Below are 22,152 nucleotides of genomic sequence, written 5' to 3'. Positions count from 1 at the left end.
GATGGTAGGCTTTGTTACTTTGGTCCCAGCTCTCTGCAGGTCATTCACTAGGTCCCCCTGTGTGGTTTGGGATTTTTGCTCACCGTTCTTGTGATCATTTTGACCCCCACGGGGTGAGATCTTGCGTGGAGCCCCAGATCGAGGGAGATTATCAGTGGTCTTGTATGTCTTCCATTTCCTAATAATTGCTCCCAAAGTTGATTTCTTCAAACCAAGCTGCTTACCTATTGCAGATTCAGTCTTCCCAGCCTGGTGCAGGTCTACAATTTTGTTTCTGGTGTCCTTTGACAGCTCTTTGGTCTTGGCCATAGTGGAGTTTGGAGTGTGACTGTTTGAGGTTGTGGACAGGTGTCTTTTATACTGATAACAAGTTCAAACAGGTGCCATTAATACAGGTAACGAGTGGAGGACAGAGTAGCCTCTTAAAGAAGAAGTTACAGGTCTGTGAGAGCCAGAAATCTTGCTTGTTTGTAGGTGACCAAATACTTATTTTCCACCATAATTTGCAAATAAATTCATTAAAAATCCTACAACGTGATTTTCTGGATTTTTTTTCCTCAATTTGTCTGTCATAGTTGACGTGTACCTATGATGAAAATTACAGGCCTCTCTCATCTTTTTAAGTGGGAGAACTTGCACAATTGGTGGCTGACTAAATGCTTTTTTCCCCCACTGTATATACGTTTATAAAGAATTAATTGTTAATAGTTTGCTTGTTACAAGGTTTGCTAGTTAACAAATTACATATATGCGCTCACATATTTTATTTTGTAGTATTTGCGTGCACTTCCTCTTCAGGCAGCAGACCGGAGCTGAGGAGAAGAGCAGGAGACCGGAGGGTAACACTCAGCTCTGCACAATTGAGTTGTGAATGTAAGTAGTCAACATAAAACTTGCTTGAATGTTTGTTTCTGGAGGTTCAACGTGTTTTTAAGACGGACAAAGTGAGTCACGTTAGCAATGTAAAGCGGTTATCCGTTAGGTTAGCAAGCTAACATGCAAAGTCATCCTGCCTGTTAGCTTGCTGTATAGGCTACATGGCTAGGCTAATGTAGTTGTAAAAAACTGGTTGAGCCCAACGTGCAGCGGTGGATAGTAAGGTATCATGTACTACTCAATAAAAACTTGAAATCTGTGCTGGAGCTGTGTCAGTGTTGTGAGTGAAAGCAGAAGCTAACTCCACGTGTTGTGCCTTAGGCTATTCTCTGCAAGTTGAATTAGCTGGTTCATTTTTTTGTATAATGTTTTTTGTTATTGCTACGATAAGAATTTATGGATGCTACCAGCCCAACGTTACCTAACTTTGACTTATTTGTTTAATACAATGTTTTGAATAGTCTAACAGGCATCTTACACATCTACTTTGTTTTAATCAATGTTGGTGTAGCTATATTGTTGTACACTTTTAGTATGAGGAATATATGACTGCAGTTTTTGATAGTTCTGATGGAGGTTTAAACTTCATGACAGGTGTCCTGTAAAATAATATTTTTTTGTGTGTTTTCAGGTTGCTGCAACAAATATGACTTGGCACTGTAAGTTGTGTTCAGCTTCTTTTACCACTAGAAAATATTTATTTAAACACTGCAGACTGCAGCACAGCCACTTTTCAAAAATGAGCCCGCTCCCATGCCTCCATGATGATTGCATGTGCACATTTCAGACACTTAGTGCACTGAGTACTCATCTGTCAAGATATCATACTCAAGAACATAACAGGAATGCAAAGCAGATTCAGGAACTTGTGACTTTCAAGTGTCCTTTATGCACATTTCAGAAACCTTTTTCTGAGTCTGTACTCCTCAGTCACATAAGAACACACTTAAAAAAGCATGAGACAGTGGTATGCCCATACAAAGGTTGTAACTATAGCACAAATGTATACGCTTCTTTTAATTCCCATAAAAGTAGAGTGCATCAAGCGAGTCTTGCGTCAGACTTTGGTAGTGACATTGTCTATGAACATACTCAGAATCTCCAAGCCACCAACTCTAACGTCGCTATTGATGTGGATGAAGAGTGTCCAGTTCAGAGCACAGAAATGCAGGATGATGAGCAGTGTGATACTTCAAAACTAAAAATCAGCTCAAACTTAATGCAGCATCTTTATTTCTAAAGATGCAGGCTATCCTTCATGTGTCAAACACAGCTTCACAAGAAATAGTTGATCACTTGAATCAGATCTTCTCTTTATCTCAGCCATTGATCAAGGATGCAATTAATGATATATTGCAGAGACATGGTCACAATATCACAGATTCCACACTCAATGAAGTTGTCAGTGCTGTCATGGACTCTAATGTTGTATTTAGTGCAACCTCCAAAGGTGCAGAGTTGTCCTCTTATAAGCTAAGGAAGACATTTATAGAGCACAACTATCCATTGGTAATGCCAGAAGAGTACCATTTAGAAGCACCTGGTCATACCATCATGTACAGTGGGGGAAAAAAGTATTTAGTCAGCCACCAATTGTGCAAATTCTCCCACTTAAAAAGATGAGAGAGGCCTTTAATTTTCATCATAGGTACACGTCAACTATGACAGACAAAATGAGAAAAAAAATCCAGAAAATCACATTGTAGGATTTTTTATGAATTTATTTGCAAATTATGGTGGAAAATAAGTATTTGGTCAATAACAAAAGTTTCTCAATACTTTGTTATATACCTTTTTGTTGGCAATGACACAGGTCAAACGTTTTCTGTAAGTCTTCACAAGGTTTTCACACACTGTTGCTGTTATTTTGGCCCATTCCTCCATGCAGATCTCCTCTAGAGCAGTGATGTTTTGGGGCTGTCGCTGGGCAACACAGACTTTCAACTCCCTCTAAAGATTTTCTATGGGGTTGAGATCTGGAGACTGGCTAGGCCACTCCAGGACCTTGAAATGATTCTTACGAAGCCACTCCTTCGTTGCCCGGGCGGTGTGTTTGGGATCATTGTCATGCTGAAAGACCCAGCCACGTTTCATCTTCAATGCCCTTGCTGATGGAAGGAGGTTTTCACTCAAAATCTCACGATACATGGCCCCATTCATTCTTTCCTTTACACGGATCAGTCGTCCTGGTCCCTTTGCAGAAAAACAACCCCAAAACATGATGTTTCCACCCCCATGCTTCACAGTAGGTATGGTGTTCTTTGGATGCAACTCAGCATTCTTTGTCCTCCAAACACGACGAGTTTACTTTTTACCAAAAAGTTATATTTTGGTTTCATCTGACCATATGACATTCTCCCAATCCTCTTCTGGATCATCCAAATGCACTCTAGCAAACTTCAGACGGGCCTGGACATGTACTGGCTTAAGCAGGGGGACATGTCTGGCAGTGCAGGATTTGAGTCCCTGGCGGCGTAGTGTGTTACTGATGGTAGGCTTTGTTACTTTGGTCCCAGCTCTCTGCAGGTCATTCACTAGGTCCCCCCGTGTTGTTCTGGGATTTTTGCTCACCATTCTTGTGATCATTTTGACCCCACGGGGTGAGATCTTGCGTGGAGCCCCAGATCGAGGGAGATTATCAGTGGTCTTGTCTTGTATGTCTTCCATTTCCTAATAATTGCTCCCACAGTTGATTTCTTCAAACCAAGCTGCTTACCTATTGCAGATTCAGTCTTCCCAGCCTGGTGCAGGTCTACAATTTTGTTTCTGGTGTCCTTTGACAGCTCTTTGGTCTTGGCCATAGTGGAGTTTGGAGTGTGACTGTTTGAGGTTGTGGACAGGTGTCTTTTATACTGATAACAAGTTCAAACAGGTGCCATTAATACAGGTAACAAGTGGAGGACAGAGGAGACTCTTAAATAAGAAGTTACAGGTCTGTGAGAGCCAGAAATCTTGCTTGTTTGTAGGTGACCAAATACAGTTAGACAGGATTCCAGTTCTCTTGCATCAACTGATACCCTTTCAGATGTGTCATCCCCAGAACGTCTGAGCAGATGGCCTCCAGGTCCTTTACAAATTCCCACATTTGCATTTGACGTTGACACTTAGAGATGGGAATGCTGAATTTGAAAAGAATGAAAGACCTCTTCAGTTGTCAAGGGACCAAAAGCACAATGTTTTAGACAAACTGACATCTACCATACAGTGGGGAGAACAAGTATTTGATACACTGCCGACTTTGCAGGTTTTCCTACTTACAAAGCATGTAGAGGTCTGTAATTTTTATCACAGGTACACTTCAACTGTGAGAGACGGAATGTAAAAAAATCCAGAAAATCACATTGTATGATTTTTAAGAAAATAATTTGCATTTTATTGCATGACGTAAGTATTTGATACATCAGAAAAGCAGAACTTAATATTTGGTACAGAAACCTTTATTTGCAATTACAGAGATCATACGTTTCCTGTAGGTCTTGACCAGGTTTGCACACACTGGAGCAGGGATTTTGTCCCACTCCTCCATACAGATCTTCTCCAGATCCTTCAGGTTTCGGGGCTGTCGCTGGGCAATACAGACTTTCAGCTCCCTCCAAAGATTTTCTATTGGGTTCAGGTCTGGAGACTGGCTAGGCCACTCCAGGACCTTGAGATGCTTCTTACGGAGCCACTCCTTAGTTGCCCTGGCTGTGTGTTTCGGGTCGTTGTCATGCTGGAAGACCCAGCCACGACCCATCTTCAATGCTCTTACTGAGGGAAGGAGGTTGTTGGCCAAGATCTCGCGATACATGGCCCCATCCATCTTCCTCTCAATATGGTGCAGTCGTCCTGTCCCCTTTGCAGAAAAGCATCCCCAAAGAATGATGTTTCCACCTCCATGCTTCAGGGTTGGGATGGTGTTCTTGGGGTTGTACTCATCCTTCTTCTTCCTCCAAACACGGCGAGTGGAGTTTAGACCAAAAAGCTCTATTTTTGTCTCATCAGACCACATGACCTTCTCCCATTCCTCCTCTGGATCATCCAGATGGTCATTGGCAAACTTCAGACGGGCCTGGACATGCGCTGGCTTGAGCAGGGGGACCTTGCGTGCGCTGCAGGATTTGAATCCATGACGGCGTAGTGTGTTACTAATGGTTTTCTTTGAGACTGTGGTCCCAGCTCTCTTCAGGTCATTGACCAGGTCCTGCCGTGTAGTTCTGGGCTGATCCCTCACCTTCAACATGATCATTGATGCCCCACGAGGTGAGATCTTGCATGGAGCCCCAGACCGAAGGTGATTGACCGTCATCTTGAACTTCTTCTATTTTCTAATAATTGCGCCAACAGTTGTTGCCTTCTCACCAAGCTGCTTGCCTATTGTCCTGTAGCCCATCCCAGCCTTGTGCAGGTCTACAATTTTATCCCTGATGTCCTTACACAGCTCTCTGGTCTTGGCCATTGTGGAGAGGTTGGAGTCTGTTTGATTGAGTGTGTGGACAGGTGTCTTTTATACAGGTAACGAGTTCAAACAGGTGCAGTTAATACAGGTAATGAGTGGAGAACAGGAGGGCTTCTTAAAGAAAAACTAACAGGTCTGTGAGAGCCGGAATTCTTACTGGTTGGTAGGTGATCAAATACTTATGTCATGCAATAAAATGCAAATTAATTACTTTAAAATCATACAATGTGATTTTCTGGATTTTTGTTTTAGATAACATCTCTCACAGTTGAAGTGTACCTATGATAAAAATTACAGACCTCTACATGCTTTGTAAGTAGGAAAACCTGCAAAATCGGCAGTGTATCAAATACTTGTTCTCCCCACTGCAGTGGCGGCTCCTGAAAAAATTCTCAGGGGGTGCAATTTTTCTGATGATTTAGGTGACCTACACACATTTTAAAAAAGATATGTCCAGCAACAACATGAAGACAGGGGCAGCATATAAGTCAATACCAGAAGCATTTATTGACTGATCTCAAAAGTGTTGGCTTACCAGGGTTGGTGGAGCCCTCAGTTTCATCTTTGCCTCGCAAAGCTAACTCAAACACTCCGCAAAACTTCACACAATGGATTAGCCGGCTGAGGATGTGGCGGTTCTTGCTAATGTCGTAGTAAATATATTTGTTATAGTGAATATGGAATATGATATGTTGAGTAAAATGTTGTGCTAAGATCTATTTAGGTCAGGAGCTGGTTATAAGTTCTGTTCCTATCCAATAACAATGGACAAAAGGGTCCTATCTTGTCAGCCTTGTCAGTTTCAGTTCTCCAGTAAACTTGTGATTATCAACACTAACCTCATCGTTGTGGCGGCGGACAGCTAGCCTGTATCCCTCATCCAGTTGAGTGGGAATGTTCACTCTCCCCAAAGCAGACAATCTCAAACAGCTATCCATGTGGGTCTTTGACAGCTCATGTTTCTTAATCTTTCCTGAAAGATGGTGCATGTCCGTTACACACCAGTCGCTGTCCAAGCGGTGCTGTCTGCCGTGCCGCCTTCAGGGTGAAAGAGTAAGCAGGGGGTAGCAGAAGACTGCATTAGCTACATCGCAGCCTGCTAGCCAGGTTTTTCGTTCGTACCAATTTTTGGAAAATCCTCGGGTGTAGGACTTCCCCCCTTTAGTAGAAACCTGTTGAATTATTAAGTTTGGTCTGGGAGGTCCTAATTGTTTCGTTGCCAATTTATCTTCATTTGTTCGCCGACAAAAAGTAACTTATTTCAAAGAGACAATCGAGTTGCACTGAACGCTATAGCCATTTTCACAGTAGTAGTGAATTGATTGATGAGGCTACCCGCTCTTTTTTTAGTTACGTTCATGGTTACGTTACGTATGATGAAAGCGCGTAAGTGCAAGCCCTCAGAAACCCATAGAGATTGTATTGAAAGCTCTGATATTTGATTTTTTTTTATTTTACATTAGAGGCTATGAGAGACTTCTGGGCGATTTTCAACCTGACTGAAATCGCCCCAAAAGGGGGGCGGGCATTTGAAGCACGACTTTAGCCTGATTGGACATTTAGTGGCAATGTGGCAGATCAGACGTCTAGATTACAACACTGATAACTACTGTTGCCGTGATATAATTGATTAGAAAAAAAATCCCTTCCTTTTCCCGTTTGGCAGTGCGTCGCCCATATCGCCCTATTGAACACACCGCCCCTGCCCCACTGTATATGATTTTAAGGCTTACCCCAGTGATAAAGAGAGAGCAATGGTGGCTGAAGCTCTTGTGAGGAAACACCCCTGTTTAAAAGAAGAAGGATCTGACAATGGATGGAATGGCTGGAAGAAAAGCATCAAGTTAAAAATGGGCAATTACAGGACCAAGATGAGAAGGGCTGGATGTCAGGAGGTCGCTGTAAATGCTGGGAAAGAAGCCGAAAAAACCCTGAGAATGAACCTTCACACTCCAACATCAAAAGGCCTAAGTGTGCAAAGGTCAACTTTCTGCCTAACTTTCCTCAAGGAGAGGATCCCTCAAGCCTTGACCTTTTGAGGCAGGCTATTGTTGAGGAAGTAAAGAAGACTGAGAGAAACCTACCCCTTATTAGTAAGATGATGCAGAACACGTTTGCCTTGCGATGACAGACTATTGTAATGTCCTGCCCATCGGTGAAAGAGCTAATGGACCTCTGGCCTGCTCTTCATATGCAGTCTGAGGTAAAAACATCATCAATTTAATAAATAAATTCATTTTGTAGGTAATTTTTTCTGTTTTTATCTTTGCTACTGTATGTCACATTGTGTGTAATGTTGCCTAATTTCATTCATCCTAAAATAAATAATTACTGTTACTGTCCTTTCCTCAATGGAGGTATATGCAGAGTTCCAACGGATAACTAACCAGAACCTACCTAACACTTTCTATGCCGAGCTTGATCGCCACACTCCTCGTTTGATGGCCTTATTTAGAAAGAAAGCTTCCAAAACTGAAAAGACTGCAGATGCTTTGGCAAACATTTTCAAAGGCCATGATACACAGGTGATTATACATTTCACAGGTAGTCTTAGTGTAATATTGGGAGTTTAATGCTTCAAATAAGCTTTTTAATTCCACAATTGCACCAGTCAGCAGGTTATTAGTGGATTTATGTGCAGATATTGGCAATTAATTAATTAATTAATTAATTAATTAATAAGTTGGGACTGTTTGTCATTGGGTTTGATAAGTAAACTTGTCACAACACTATTGTAATCTTCTTAGGAATTACATGATGTCCACACAAGGCGTACCACTGTTCTCCATGCCCTTCCTGATTATCTACTAGAGGAAGTCTCTGTATTTTTCAGAACATGTGTGGTAAGTCCCAGTAAAGAGATATCAGGCCTATTGTACTGTAAATTAACAAATTAATATCTTCATTTCATTTCCAACACACTAGAATTTCTGTATATGTACCAGTGTTTCAACTACAAACCTCTGGCAAGATGTTTATAAGTGTGAAGTGTCATTTTGAGCCCATTACAGCATCAGAAAAATCAACTGCAAAGAAAATCAAGTAGCTGTCATTAGCCTCAAAGTGGAACACATAAAAGTAATCTCACTTTCTCAGCAACGAGAGCACAACGCAGCAGAATGAACAGGAGTCTTTCAGACTTGTGTATTTATTGTTATTTAAATGACATCCAACTAGGGGTGGAACAGTACACAGAAGTCACGGTTCGGTTCATACCTCGGTTCAGACATCACGGTTCGGTTTGGTACAATGGAGGGGAAAGCAAAACAAAAATGCAGAAGGCACATTTTTTTATTGTGCATGTCTCAGGCTGTCCACTGAGCTAGCTGTAACAGCTTGAAGTGTATAAAGTAAGATGTAAACAGTAAACAAGAAGTACCCTGCATCGTCTCCAGACTCCATCTGTAACTTGTAAACAAAATAAGACAATCAGCTAGTAGTGTGATATGGGAGACAAGCGCTGCTCTCATATGTGAATGCACAGAGCAGGGATGTTAAAAGAGCAGCTTCGGTTACACAGAGCAGTTGACGAGTTTTGGTGTTAGCTTCACACGCTAACGGCGAAGCTAACAGCTAATACCGGAGCAAACAGCGAATCAAACGGGCCTGGAGGCCATTTGTGGTCGAGGCGAGAAGGGATACAGCTACGTCCGTGTTTTGTTGTATTTGGAAGGGACTAGTTCGCTTCATGTGGACTCTTCATTTGGACTGGACTGACTGACTCGACATGTAGGCGGGGCTCGGGAGCTTCAGAGCTAAGGGCAGGGCTACAGATTAGGTGTCCCTAAAGAACCGCTTGTCTAACAGTAGTTCCGGATTACATTAATTAATTTGCACTCAAGTTTTATTTATTTTTATACTGTGTATTCTCCGTGTAAATTCATGTACCGTACCGAGACGCCCGTACCATTTCGGTTCAATACAAATACATGTACCGTTCCACCCCTACATCCAACTGTAATCAAAATTGCCACAGCCATAGTTTCAGTAAATGTGATTAGTATATGTTCTCCCTTTCATTTTTTAAAGGATGATACGGATGAGCCAGACCTGTGGGATGCATCAGTGGTCCTCCTTACAACAGTCAGTGATGATGCCACAAGCCCAGTTCACTACCACCCAGTGAGAGTCTCTGTCGTCCTAGAGGGTGATGTGGTTGTCAATCTCCCCAGGCTTGCTGATGCCTTCCTGGTAATGTTCGGCCTGATTTATGCACTACATCTCAGCTATCCCAAGGGACTGACAAACACTTTTGAGTTCACACAGAAAATCTTACTTGGTCTTGATGACTCTAAACTGTCACCCAAGCTGCAGACTCTTAAAAATGAGCTGATGTTGTATGTGTAACTGAAGATCCAAAAAGGAGTGGTGGATTCTGATGGCTCACTCTGTTAGAGCATAATCCATAATGAGAATATGTCATGTCAGGTCCATGTTGAATACTGTTCAACTGTTTATGTTAAAGTTGCTGCTCTACTCAACTGGTTTTCAGCCAAATGGCACAAAGTACACACTGTCTTTGTACGTTTTAATGTACATTTTATTGTTGTTAAAACTGAAATTCAGGGTTGAATTAAGTGTTTATATATGGAGGATATTTTTATTCATAATTCAAATTGAAAGGCCAAAGGGAAAATGAAGCGAGATCAAATTAAAAATATTATTATTTTACTACACTACTAGGAAAAATCATGCCATAATTAAATTTAAAAAGTCAAATTTAAAATGCAAAGCTTCAACTGTCAGCTGGAAGTCGTTTCAGACCCTCCCACCAGCCGTTGGGCCATGCCTCCTCATTTAAATTGACACCTGTCACTTCTAAATGAAAAGCTTAAATCAAAATGTAAAAGGTGAATCTGAAAATGTCAATGTCAAATGTAAAACGTAAAATTCAAAAGATAAAATGTCAAATTGAAAATTATAAAGGGGAAAGGCTAAAATAAAACTATTATATTTTAGATTTTAATTGAAGTATTTCCATTTTAAGCTTTTACATCATACATTTAATTATGGCATGATTTTTCCTAGTAGCGTAGTAAAATAATACTATTAATTTGATCTTGCTTTGTTTTCTCTTTGGACTTTCAATTTGAATCATGAATAAATATATCCTCCATATTTATACACTATGTCATTTGTTTTTAAAAGGTGTACTATATAGCTTTGGGAAGTACATTTTTATCAGAAAGGAAAGCTCTTCATTGATACATTTTCATAAATAAATAAACTGTCCTCAAAGTTTCAGGCTACTTTACTTTAGTAACCTTTCTAGTTGGAAACAGTGTTATAGGGACTTTATTTTCTTCTGAGGATGGGATGTTTATTCAGTTATGGAAATGGTTAAATCATTTTTATTGTCTTATTAATATTGTTAATTTTGCTTTTCGAGTTTGAATTAATTTTCTAAAACTATACAGTGCACCCTGAAGTTGCTAGATTTGAACCAGATAGCCAAAGGAAGGCTAAACACTGCCTTTGTACATGTTAATGTACCGTTTTTGAAATTTTAGCAGTTTTAGTTGTGAAGAATTTACAAGCAATTTGTTTATACATTGCTGCACTGCAAGTTTACAACCAGATGGCCAAAAGTGTGCCTTTGTAATTGTTTATTTAATTCTCTTTTTAATTCTTAATGATTTGTATTACTATTATTGTTATATTACTATTATTATTAAATAGATCGTTTCATTTTGTGCTAAAAGGCACAGGTGTGGGCAAATAATCTTTCTAAACAAATGTTTGGTCACCACCCAAGACTTGCTGATGCCCTCCTGGTAATGTTGTATTATCATTATATCACAAATAGCTTATAAACTGTTATTTTCTTAATGTAATTTTAGCTTTTCTGAGTTTGAATATGTTCTACTATTACATAGTTCATCTTAAAGTATAAACAAAATGCCCAGAAGTAGACTTGTTAATTGTTATTTTTTTATTTATGTTTTTTTATTTCATATTTTTTGCTAAAAGACTGGGCAAGAAAAGTTTCTACTAAACATCTGAATAGATTATGTTTTTTTGTTTGACCTTTAAGTCAAGAGTACTTATTATTTTTAAGGCAATCAGTTGCCACAAATATTTTAAGTTTGGTGGTAAATGATTTTGAGTTGTAACAAGTCTATGTTTTTGAGTTATGGGTAATCAGAAGATAGATTGAAAAAACGAATAAATGTTAAGTTAACTCAGGATATTTATGTTTCATTTTCATGCTTGAAATTATTAAGTTCTCTTGAGATATTGCAATGAGAAAGATGAATAAATATTCTGAGTAGCATAAACTGAAAATGTTTGAGTTGGCTTAATCAGTAAATGTAATTGAATTATAATTTAAAATTACATTTAACATGAACTCCAAATATATAAGCAATAGTTGCCTTTGCGCATCAGCCTGGGCATCTCGTAATCCATCTTGATTTAAATGTTCATGTAAAATGTGTTCCCAACATTGAAAGAATGTCTGTGTTTGTGTGTGATTTTTTATTCCAGGAAGATGAAGGGGGTGATGTCCTGCAGGACCTAGCAAAACATGCAAGGAAAATCGTTGTGTACTAACCTGGGATATTTACGTTAAGGATTATGTTTACCAATAGATGATAGTTTTGACTCAATACGGGGTTTGCTTTCCGTTATCCCTAGCCGCTCAAATGTCTGACATATAACTGTGCTCGAGAAAGCCACAGGTAGCGTAATGTATTTCAGCAGATTTTGTGCGTTTCTGTGTGAAAAGACACGAATTTATGTGCTACTTAATTCGTGCGAAAAGACACCAATTTATCCAGTAGGCTACACACAACAACCATAAACGGATAGCCTATTTTTCTTTATTATACAGAAATGTTGTCTTTATTTAATAATGTTTCAAACATTGTAGTTGTATGCCTATGTACTGTTTGAGATTTTCTGAACATAATTTGTGAGAAAATACACACTTTACGTGGGAAAAATTGTTTTATTACATTTTAGTCATTTAGCAGATGCTCTTATCCAGAGCGACTTACAGGAGCATTTAGGGTTAAGTGCCTTGCTTAAGGTCACATCGACAGATTTTTCACCTAGTCGGCCCGGGGACTAGAACCAGCGACCTTTCGGTTACTGGCACAACGCTCTAACCCACTAACCTACCTGCCACCCTTATTAATGTTAACGCTGTTTTCTATGCTTGATTTCGATTAATACTTTGGGATACTGGTGCACTTTTGGTCAGAAAGGCCCCTTTTCCGTGTAGGCAACAGTACACGATTTTCTTCATAATGCATTTCATATTTCGTAGAGTCTAAATTACACAATTTTCTTCATTATTCATTTAATACATGTTAAAGAGGTTAATGTAAAAATAATGAAATATGTCGGCTTTCACTTATGGCACTTCCAAGGCCTTTCTATTGTGGTTATGTCAATCATATTATATACTTAGGCTATTGTAACGCGTTCAACCAGTTAGCAAGTCAGAAATGTCCGTTTCCTAGTACCGACTAGCACTTGAATGCTGTATTATGCCAACTTCACATTCTCGTGGAAAATGGGAAGTTGTAACTCCCACATGATTGTGTTCAAGTGGTTTTGAAGTCGGAACAATTCTTAAACCAATAAGATTGGCAACAACATTTTCACTATTTCTCACTTGTAATTCCTACTTGGAGGGTCATTCAAGTGAAACTTCCCAGTCGGAACTAGGTATTTCCGATAACTCTGATAGCACCCTGAACACGACATTAATATGTGTGATCGACAACAGTAGGGTCTGGGTCCCGGCGTGTCCAGTCCCCATACCCATTCCATAGGAGTGAGTGTCAGTAGTCTACTATATGTCCGTGCTATGTGAAGTAAGTATGGTGATTATTATTAAGGTTCTGGTCGTCTGAGATACCAACAAGTAAGGCTATACAACATACAATATCAATAAATATATATTTTCTCCTATTAGTGTATTTGAGTTTGTTCTGTCGTTTCTGGATGATTTAATTGAAATTGCAACCAACTTTCTATGGCTTGTTTTAGATATAGTGATATTTGAGAGATTATTTCATTTCAAATAACTGAAAGTGAGAGGTTGTAATTTGAATAAAGGGGGGAAATGCCATTACTGAACATGTGGTGATTAGAACAAAAGATTTTACTCTTGACTTTGGCGAATATTATCGCGCGGCAGTGTCCTAATGCCTGCGCGCAGTGGACTATTGGCCTCGTTTGCCATAGCAGGCTAGCATTAAATTATAACACAAGATTTCACTCTTGACTTCCGCAACTATTATTGCGCATAAAGGGCCGGCAGTGTACTTTTGCGCGCACATTGTGCTTTTGCCTGAGCGCAGTGTGCAGTTGCATCCGCGCAGTGTACTATTGGCCTCGTTTGCCATAGCAGGCTAGCATTAAATTATAACACAAGATTTCACTCTTGACTATGGCGACTATTATTGCGTGTAAAGGCCAGCAGTGATCTATTGTTTTGGGCGCGCAGTGTATTATTGCGGGCGCACGCAAAGTGTATTGTTTTTTGGCGTACAGTGTGTTTTATGGGCGCGCAGTGTATTGTTTTGGGTGCGCAGTGTACTGTTTTGGGTGCGCGGTCAAAAAAAAGAGAAGCAAAGCATCCCTTCCGATTGCCGACAGAGGAGGCCTCCGTAACGGGCCAATCGGGGTGGTGGGGAGATGGTGTCCAATCAGCAGATGCCACTGCCGGCTTTATACATTTCACATGGGCATTTCGAGGCTATACTCCGACTGTCTAAGAAGGAAGCTAGCGCCATGGCCAGAACCAAGCAAACCGCTCGCAAATCCACCCGGTGCAAAGCCTACAGGATGCAGCTCGCCGCCAAGGCTGCGCGCAAAGTCAACATGTAAGGAAAATCATTGTGTACGAACCTGGGATATTTACGTTAAGGATTATGTTTACCAATCGATGACAGTATTGACTCAATACGGGGTTTGCATTCCGCTATCCGTCGCCGTTTAAATGTCTGACATATAACCGTGCTCGAGAAAACCACAGGTAGCATAATGAATTTCATCAGATTTCGTGCGTTTCTGTGTGAAAAGACACGAATTTATGTGCTACTTAATTCGTGTGAAAAGACAGCAATTTAACACACAACTACCATAAACGGATAGCCTATTTTTCTTTATTTTCTTTATTATGGCTAATTAAACGTTATGAATATACAGAAATGTTGTCTTTATTTAATAATGTTTCAAACATTGTAGTTGTATGCCTATGTACTGTTTGAGATTTTCTGAACATCATTTGTGAGAAAATACACACATTTACGTGCAACTTAATTCGTGGGAAAAATTGTTTTATTAATGCTAACGCTGTTTTCTATGCTTGATTTCGATTAATACTTTGGGATACTGGTGCACTTTTGGTCAGAAAGGCCCCTTTTCCGTGTAGGCAACAGTACACGATTTTCTTCATAATGCATTTCATATTTCGTAGAGTCTAAATTACACAATTTTCTTCATTATTCATTTAATACATGTTAAAGAGGTTAATGTAAAAATTATGAAATATGTCGGCTTTCACTTATGGCACTTCCAAGGCCTTTCTATTGTGGTTATGTCAATCATATTATATACTTAGGCTATTGTAACGCGTTCAACCAGTTAGCAAGTCAGAAATGTCCGTTTCCTAGTACCGACTAGCACTTGAATGCTGTATTATGCCAACTTCACATTCTCGTGGAAAATGGGAAGTTGTAACTCCCACATGATTGTGTTCAAGTGGTTTTGAAGTCGGAACAATTCTTAAACCAATAAGATTGGCAACAACATTTTCACTATTTCTCACTTGTAATTCCTACTTGGAGGGTCATTCAAGTGAAACTTCCCAGTCGGAACTAGGTATTTCCGATAACTCTGATAGCACCCTGAACACGACATTAATATGTGTGATCGACAACAGTAGGGTCTGGGTCCCGGCGTGTCCAGTCCCCATACCCATTCCATAGGAGTGAGTGTCAGTAGTCTACTATATGTCCGTGCTATGTGAAGTAAGTATGGTGATTATTATTAAGGTTCTGGTCGTCTGAGATACCAACAAGTAAGGCTATACAACATACAATATCAATAAATATATATTTTCTCCTATTAGTGTATTTGAGTTTGTTCTGTCGTTTCTGGATGATTTAATTGAAATTGCAACCAACTTTCTATGGCTTGTTTTAGATATAGTGATATTTGAGAGATTATTTCATTTCAAATAACTGAAAGTGAGAGGTTGTAATTTGAATAAAGGGGGGAAATGCCATTACTGAACATGTGGTGATTAGAACAAAAGATTTTACTCTTGACTTTGGCGAATATTATCGCGCGGCAGTGTCCTAATGCCTGCGCGCAGTGGACTATTGGCCTCGTTCGCCATAGCAGGCTAGCATTAAATTATAACACAAGATTTCACTCTTGACTTCAGCGACTATTATTGCGCATAAAGGGCCGGCAGTGTACTTTTGCGCGCACATTGTGCTTTTGCCTGCGCGCAGTGTGCAGTTGCATCCGCGCAGTTTACTATTGGCCTCGTTTGCCATAGCAGGCTAGCATTAAATTATAACACAAGATTTCACTCTTGACTATGGCGACTATTATTGCGTGTAAAGGCCAGCAGTGATCTATTGTTTTGGGCGCGCAGTGTATTATTGCGGGCGCACGCAAAGTGTATTGTTTTTTGGCGTACAGTGTGTTTTATGGGCGCGCAGTGTATTGTTTTGGGTGCGCAGTGTACTGTTTTGGGTGCGCGGTCAAAAAAAGAGAGAAGCAAAGCATCCCTTCCGATAGCCGACAGAGGAGGCCTCCGTAACGGGCCAATCGGGGTGGTGGGGAGATGGTGTCCAATCAGCAGATGCCACTGCCGGCTTTATACATTTCACATGGGCATTTCGAGGCTATACTCCGACTGTCTAAGAAGGAAGCTAGCGCCATGGCCAGAACCAAGCAAACCGCTCGCAAATCCACCCGTGGCAAAGCCTACAGGATACAGCTCGCCGCCAAGGCTGCGCGCAGGAGAGCCTCCCCGTTACAAGCCCGGCACCGTGTCTCAGAGAGATCCGTCGTTACCAAAGCTCCACTGAGCTGCTCATCCGCAATGTGCCCTTCCAGCGCCTGGGGAGAAAAATCGCCCTGTTCTTCAAGACCGACCTGCGCTTCCAGAGCTCCGCCGTGATGGCCCTGCAGGAGGCCAGCGAGGCTTACCTGGTCGGTCTGTTTGAGGACACCAAACTGTGTGCCATCCACGCAAAGAGGGTGCATATCGTGCCCTAGGACATCGAGCTGGCCCGCCTTATTTGCAGAGAGCGCGCGTAAATTATGAACTGATCTCCAAAATCCCACCTCAATATTTCCATCAAAAAGGCATAATTGATCTATTTATACGTGGTCCTCTGTAGCTCAATTGGTAGAGCATGGCGCTTGTAACGCCAGGGTAGTGGGTTCCATCCCTGGGACCACCCATACGTAAACATGTATGCGCACATGACTGTAAATCGCTTTGGATAAAAGCGTCTGCTAAATGGCATATTATTATTATATACGCGCACGTCTACATTTCCAACCACTTCACCGGGAAAGAGCGACGCTACCGGCTACGGAAGAGACACCAATGGCCGGGTGAGTCCATTCAAAGCTACGTGGCTAATCTGAGGGATTTGGCTAGCTCTTGTAACTACGGGACACTTCAGGACGAGATCATCAGGGATCAGTTGATAGAGGGGACGTTATGTGAAAAGACATGGGAGAAACTGCTTTTGGAATCGGATAATTTACAACTAGATGGAGCTATTAAAATAGCACTCCAGGTTGAAGCGGCGTTGGAATGCTCTTCAATGCTAACAGACAGCTCTGCAGCATACACTCGGCCCCCAGCCATTCTCACACAGCAGCTTCAGCCCGAGCAGGCGCACTACAACGATCACGCGCTGCGCACGCCCTCCCACGTCGATAGCTGCATGGACACAGACACCGGCATGCCCGTGCAGCAGGCACACAGACAAACCAACAGAAGTAGCTGTGGCAACTGTGGGGCTAGCTCTCACAATTCAAGGGCTTCAAACTGCCCAGCCCGTGGGAAAATATGCAAGAACTGTTCAAAATACAATCACTTTGCGAAAGTGAGTGTGTCGTTCGGCCCCTGCTACTAGCTCGAAGTTGTCGATCATCCAAGTGTCAGACTGGGTCCGAGCCCGACGGCCTCAGCAGTGCAACAAAATGCCCTCATTCTGGTCGGACCCCTTGCAGGTCAGTCGACAACTGGGGCCCGCCATATTTCATGATGAGCAATGGATCACGCTGGCACGCCAGCCGCCTCAGAAAAGTCCCTGCCCCTCGAGGAACACGAAGGCACACAAAACAGACATGCAGGCCAGAGACGCCACCGGATGGACCTCCTCCACCACTACCACCCGAGCCCCAGCCTCTGTGGGCTCCCCAAGGGCCAGATCCACAAGCGGTGGCGGATGAAGAAAGGCCTATGCGGGCACGAACTCGCCCTGCTTATCTGGGGGACTACTTAACCTCTTTTCATTCTTAGGCTCCGTTAGGTGTCTTAGTCAACCTCCAGGTTAATGGACTGAACTGGCTAGTTTGGAGAGTCCATCCGTTTAAGGGTTAATGTTTATTTCTTACAGGTATCACTCTAGGTTCTTGCCCTATGGACATTTTATATATGGTACCAGTCCCTGGTTTTGGAAAGGGGGGAAATGTTATGTATGGTACGACGTGCTGTACGTCGTACTGTACGTTGTTATGGTTTACGATAGTGTGCTGCTTTACGGATGAATGGTTTGTCAGAATGTGTGGCACATGTCATTAAACGACAGAGTGATGTACAATGTGAAACTGTGCAGATGTCCGTTCTTCTACAGCTAGGCTAGATATAACAAATATGACTCAAGTAAAAGTAAAAGTAGTCATCCAAATAATTACTTGAGTAAGAGTAAAAAAAGTACTTGGTGAAAAAACTACTCAAGTACTGAGTAACTGTTGAGTTACTTGAGTTTATTTTTTAACACAAGGCAACAATCAGACAGACAAAAATACAAAATAATCATCTTTAGGCAAATTATAGTTCATCCAACAATAAAATAAATTAAAATGAATTACAAAATAGCTTAAATTAAAATAATTCCGGTAAATTCAAGTACTTATCAAATAAAATAATAATAATAAAAAAATAAGCACAAGTAACACACATTTCCAAACCTTTATACTTTTTTTTACCAGGCAGAACTAGAATGAGGCAGCCCATAAACTCTCATAAACTGTGTATGTGTGTGTCTCCACAGTGACAGAACAACAGAAGGAAACACACAACATTTCATACCAGGTATGCTGAACAGAAAACTGCACACCAGAAGGAAGCGGTCAACATAAAATAATCAATAGGTGTTGATTAGGCCTACTCAGTACCTTTGTATTGCATGGCAAGCAACAGCCCTTTTTCTGTGTGCCTAGAAAGTAATACTCTGATCTGTGATTAGGCCACACTGCACATCTCACTGAGCAGAGGAAAAGAGCAGCAATACACATCAACTGAAAAAGCACCAGTCCATGATAGATGGCCAAATAAAACAATATTGCAGGCCTAGTATCCCAGAACACAAATTAAGCTGAATGCATGTTCTCTAAAAGGCATCAGAGGAGAGTGATGTAGTTGTAGATGGGGCATTATGTTTACTTCCAGCTCCAATATCTAACAAGAAAAGTAAGCAAAAAAAAAGTCACACTTGTCCCCACCCCCCCAAGATAAGCAGCATAAAGCAAGTATTATGTGTCTTTACAATGGAGTTATACATTAATAGCTCTGTGCTCTCTAGCACAACCATTACACAGTTAAGGGGATTACACGCTTTGCTCAAAAGCAGCTGAGAGAGGAGCAGCTTCCCCCATCTAGACTCCCACAGACAGACAACAGATTTGGCAATATTGTAACCTTTAGGCTGACACTGGCCCTTTGACTGGTTGACTTCAGTCAACAATCCAGGAACTCTTTGGCACAGTAACATGAAAACCCTTTTATATTGAAGGCCCCACTGGGAGTTTGTGTGTGTGTGTCAAAACATGCAGAAACAAACTATTTCACCAAAGAATCGCTCAGTGATGTCACTATTAAGCTTCAACAGTAGCTGGCTCTCAAGGTTCTTGCTGTGAAGCTGTGATCGTTTAGCAGTGAACAGGAGTCCTGCATGACTGAAAAGTCTCTCACGGGCTGCAGATGCAGGAAGACCTGTGTTGACTTTGAGTGACAGCTTCTTGATGCGAGGAAAGGTGTGGAGTAGATCCATACCTGCAGGGGACAGACATGAAAGGTACCTCTCCAGCTCTCCTACTTGTGATTTTCCCAACTCCATGGATGCAAAGAAGTCGTCTTCATCAGAGAGGCCGCTGTTTGCGCTGGTGACATCATCCAAGTCGGTGTTGAGGTGATTTCTGATGTAGTCAAGGCCTGTGGGCTTTAGGGCAAGATAAATCGTTTTTCAAACGAATTAAGTCTGCACATTATTCTTACCCTTCTACTGTATAGGCTGTCAAGCTGCTGATGTTTGACATTAAAAGCTACCTGAGCTTCTAACTATATTGCCACCCTGTGGTTTGTCACTGACACACTATAATCCTAAATTACAGTAATATTATACAGAGTTATATAGGTCAATGTCTACTGGTTCACATTTGAATTGATAAACAATTATATTTACCAGCATTTAAGATGTTCTCCTCTGTGGTCCAGGATGTTCTGAATCTTGGTAGGAGTATTGCTGCTGCAATCAGCTCAGGCTCTTTCATGACGTCTCCAAAACGTTTCTGGATCCCTTGCTGCAGGGCGTGAACAAGAGGTGTACACATTTTGCAAGTTGACTTCAACCTCTTCAGCTTGTCCCGCAACTGGTAAGGTGTTGGCAGCAGGAGGCCCATATGCACAGATGATTCCCCTTGGAGGATATTAAGGACCATGGCAACAGGCTTCATCACAGCAGCATACTCAACCAAAAACCCAATTTCAGCTGGATTGAACCTATAAAAGATGTAACGATAAAAAAATTACTTATAGCTATTTCTGGTACAATGTGTTTATTATGCATTGTACATGTTAAATGCACAAATAAATAAAAATAAAATAAATTAGTTAAATGATTTCATTCAAGTCATCCACAATTGTCACACCACCATGCAAAGAAAACTTAGTTACTTGAGACAAGTGGAATCACCCATTAATCAGCAAGGCTTATTTATTTTTATTATTCTTTTAAAACAAAATATACATTTTGTCAACTTACATCTTTATCTTTAATGCTGTGCAGACATTGCGAATTGCTTGTTCTCCTTGCTCTCGGTGAATGCGCACAATCCTTTCTACAGCGAGGAACAGGGAGCTCCAGCGTGTCTGATTGGGTCGGAGAAACAGCAGCTTGCATTCACGTTCCACTGTTTCATGAGCCATGGTTGACCTGCTGGTTTTATTCCAAAGAGCATGACACTTTGCAAAAGCAGACCGAGACAGCCTCTTGTAGGTTTCGTTTGCAGCTCCTCCTGCAGCAGTGGCATCAACTGTGGATATAAGATTGAGGAGATGGCATGCACACTTTTGGTGCCTTGGAAGTTGGTACTCAAGGCCTGTGTTGTCATCCAGAATAGCAGACACATCTTGACACTCCACCTCTGACTCACTCTGATCTTCTGTTGCATCATCAAGGGTGGAGTCACTCTCCTCTTGTACATTGATGGCTTCCTCCTTTTTCTCCTCACCATATAATCGAAAGGCCTTCAGGAAGTTTGAGCCACTGTCTGTTGTCGCCATGGTCACTTTTTCCCTGATGTGGTACTCAGAATGTATTTCCTCTAATGCAGCAGCACGGACAACAAACGTGTGCGAGCCTTTGACAGGTCTACAAGCCAATGCAGCGGAGTGCCTCTCCAGTGAGGTGTTGTCTATCCAGTGAGAGGTGACACCTAAGTAGCTACGTTGTCTGGCAGACCAGCAGTCTGTTGTGGTAGCAACATAGTTCACAGCACTCAGCTTTTTGATGATTATGCTCTTCTTGTGTTTTGCAGCTTCTTGTATTCTTGTGCATAACGTTTTCCTTGTCATTACTGTTTGAGGTTGCAAGGTTTCTATCAAAGTCTTGAAGGATGGCGTCTCAACCACAGAAAATGGTTGGTTGGCCTCACATACAAAATTTAGCACCAGCTTGTCAAGCGTTGCTTGTGTTACCCGTCCTGGGGCAGCGAAGGCTGTGATTTTTGCATTTTTCACAAGAGTATCACTGGAAGAGGAGGACTTACGCTTTCTGTGGTTCTCTAGTAAGTCTGTGTACTTTGCCAGTTTGTTGGGGAGAACCCTCTGTGGATAAAAAAAAATCTGTAATTTTCATCATAGGTACACGCCAACTATGACAGACAAATTGAGAAAAAAGAATCCAGAAAATCACATTGTAGGATTTTTTAATGAATTTATTTGCAAATTATGGTGGAAAATAAGTATTTGGTCACCTACAAACAAGCAAGATTTCTGGCTCTCACAGACCTGTAACTTCTTCTTTAAGAGGCTCCCCTGTCCTCCACTCGTTACCTGTATTAATGGCACCTGTTTGAACTTGTTATCAGTATAAAAGACACCTGTCCACAACCTCAAACAGTCACACTCCAAACTCCACTATGACCAAGACCAAAGAGCTGTCAAAGGAACCAGAAACAAAATTGTAGACCTGCACCAGGCTGGGAAGACTGAATCTGCAATAGGTAAGCAGCTTGGTTTGAATAAATCAACTGTGGGAGCAATTATTATGAAATGGAAGACATACAAGACCACTGATAATCTCCCTCGATCTGGGGCTCCACGCAAGATCACACCCCGTGGG

General features: G+C 41.3%; 1 long non-coding RNA gene across 1 annotated transcript in view; it reads left to right on the top strand.

The window, feature by feature from the left end:
• The first annotated feature begins 798 nt into the window (after window positions 1–798).
• Window positions 799–22,152, top strand: part of LOC121561370 — a 31,850-nt gene continuing 10,496 nt past the window's right edge. Inside the window, exons 1-2 of the long non-coding RNA XR_006657466.1 lie at window positions 799–873; window positions 1,508–1,535. This is a non-coding gene — a long non-coding RNA (uncharacterized LOC121561370). The remainder of the gene's footprint in view (window positions 874–1,507; window positions 1,536–22,152) is intronic.

The sequence above is a fragment of the Coregonus clupeaformis genome, chromosome 26, assembly GCF_020615455.1.
Source record: "Coregonus clupeaformis isolate EN_2021a chromosome 26, ASM2061545v1, whole genome shotgun sequence".
Taxonomy (NCBI): Eukaryota; Metazoa; Chordata; class Actinopteri; order Salmoniformes; family Salmonidae; genus Coregonus; species Coregonus clupeaformis.
Note: the sequence above shows the minus strand (reverse complement) of the source record. Positions and strands in the feature narration are given on the sequence as shown.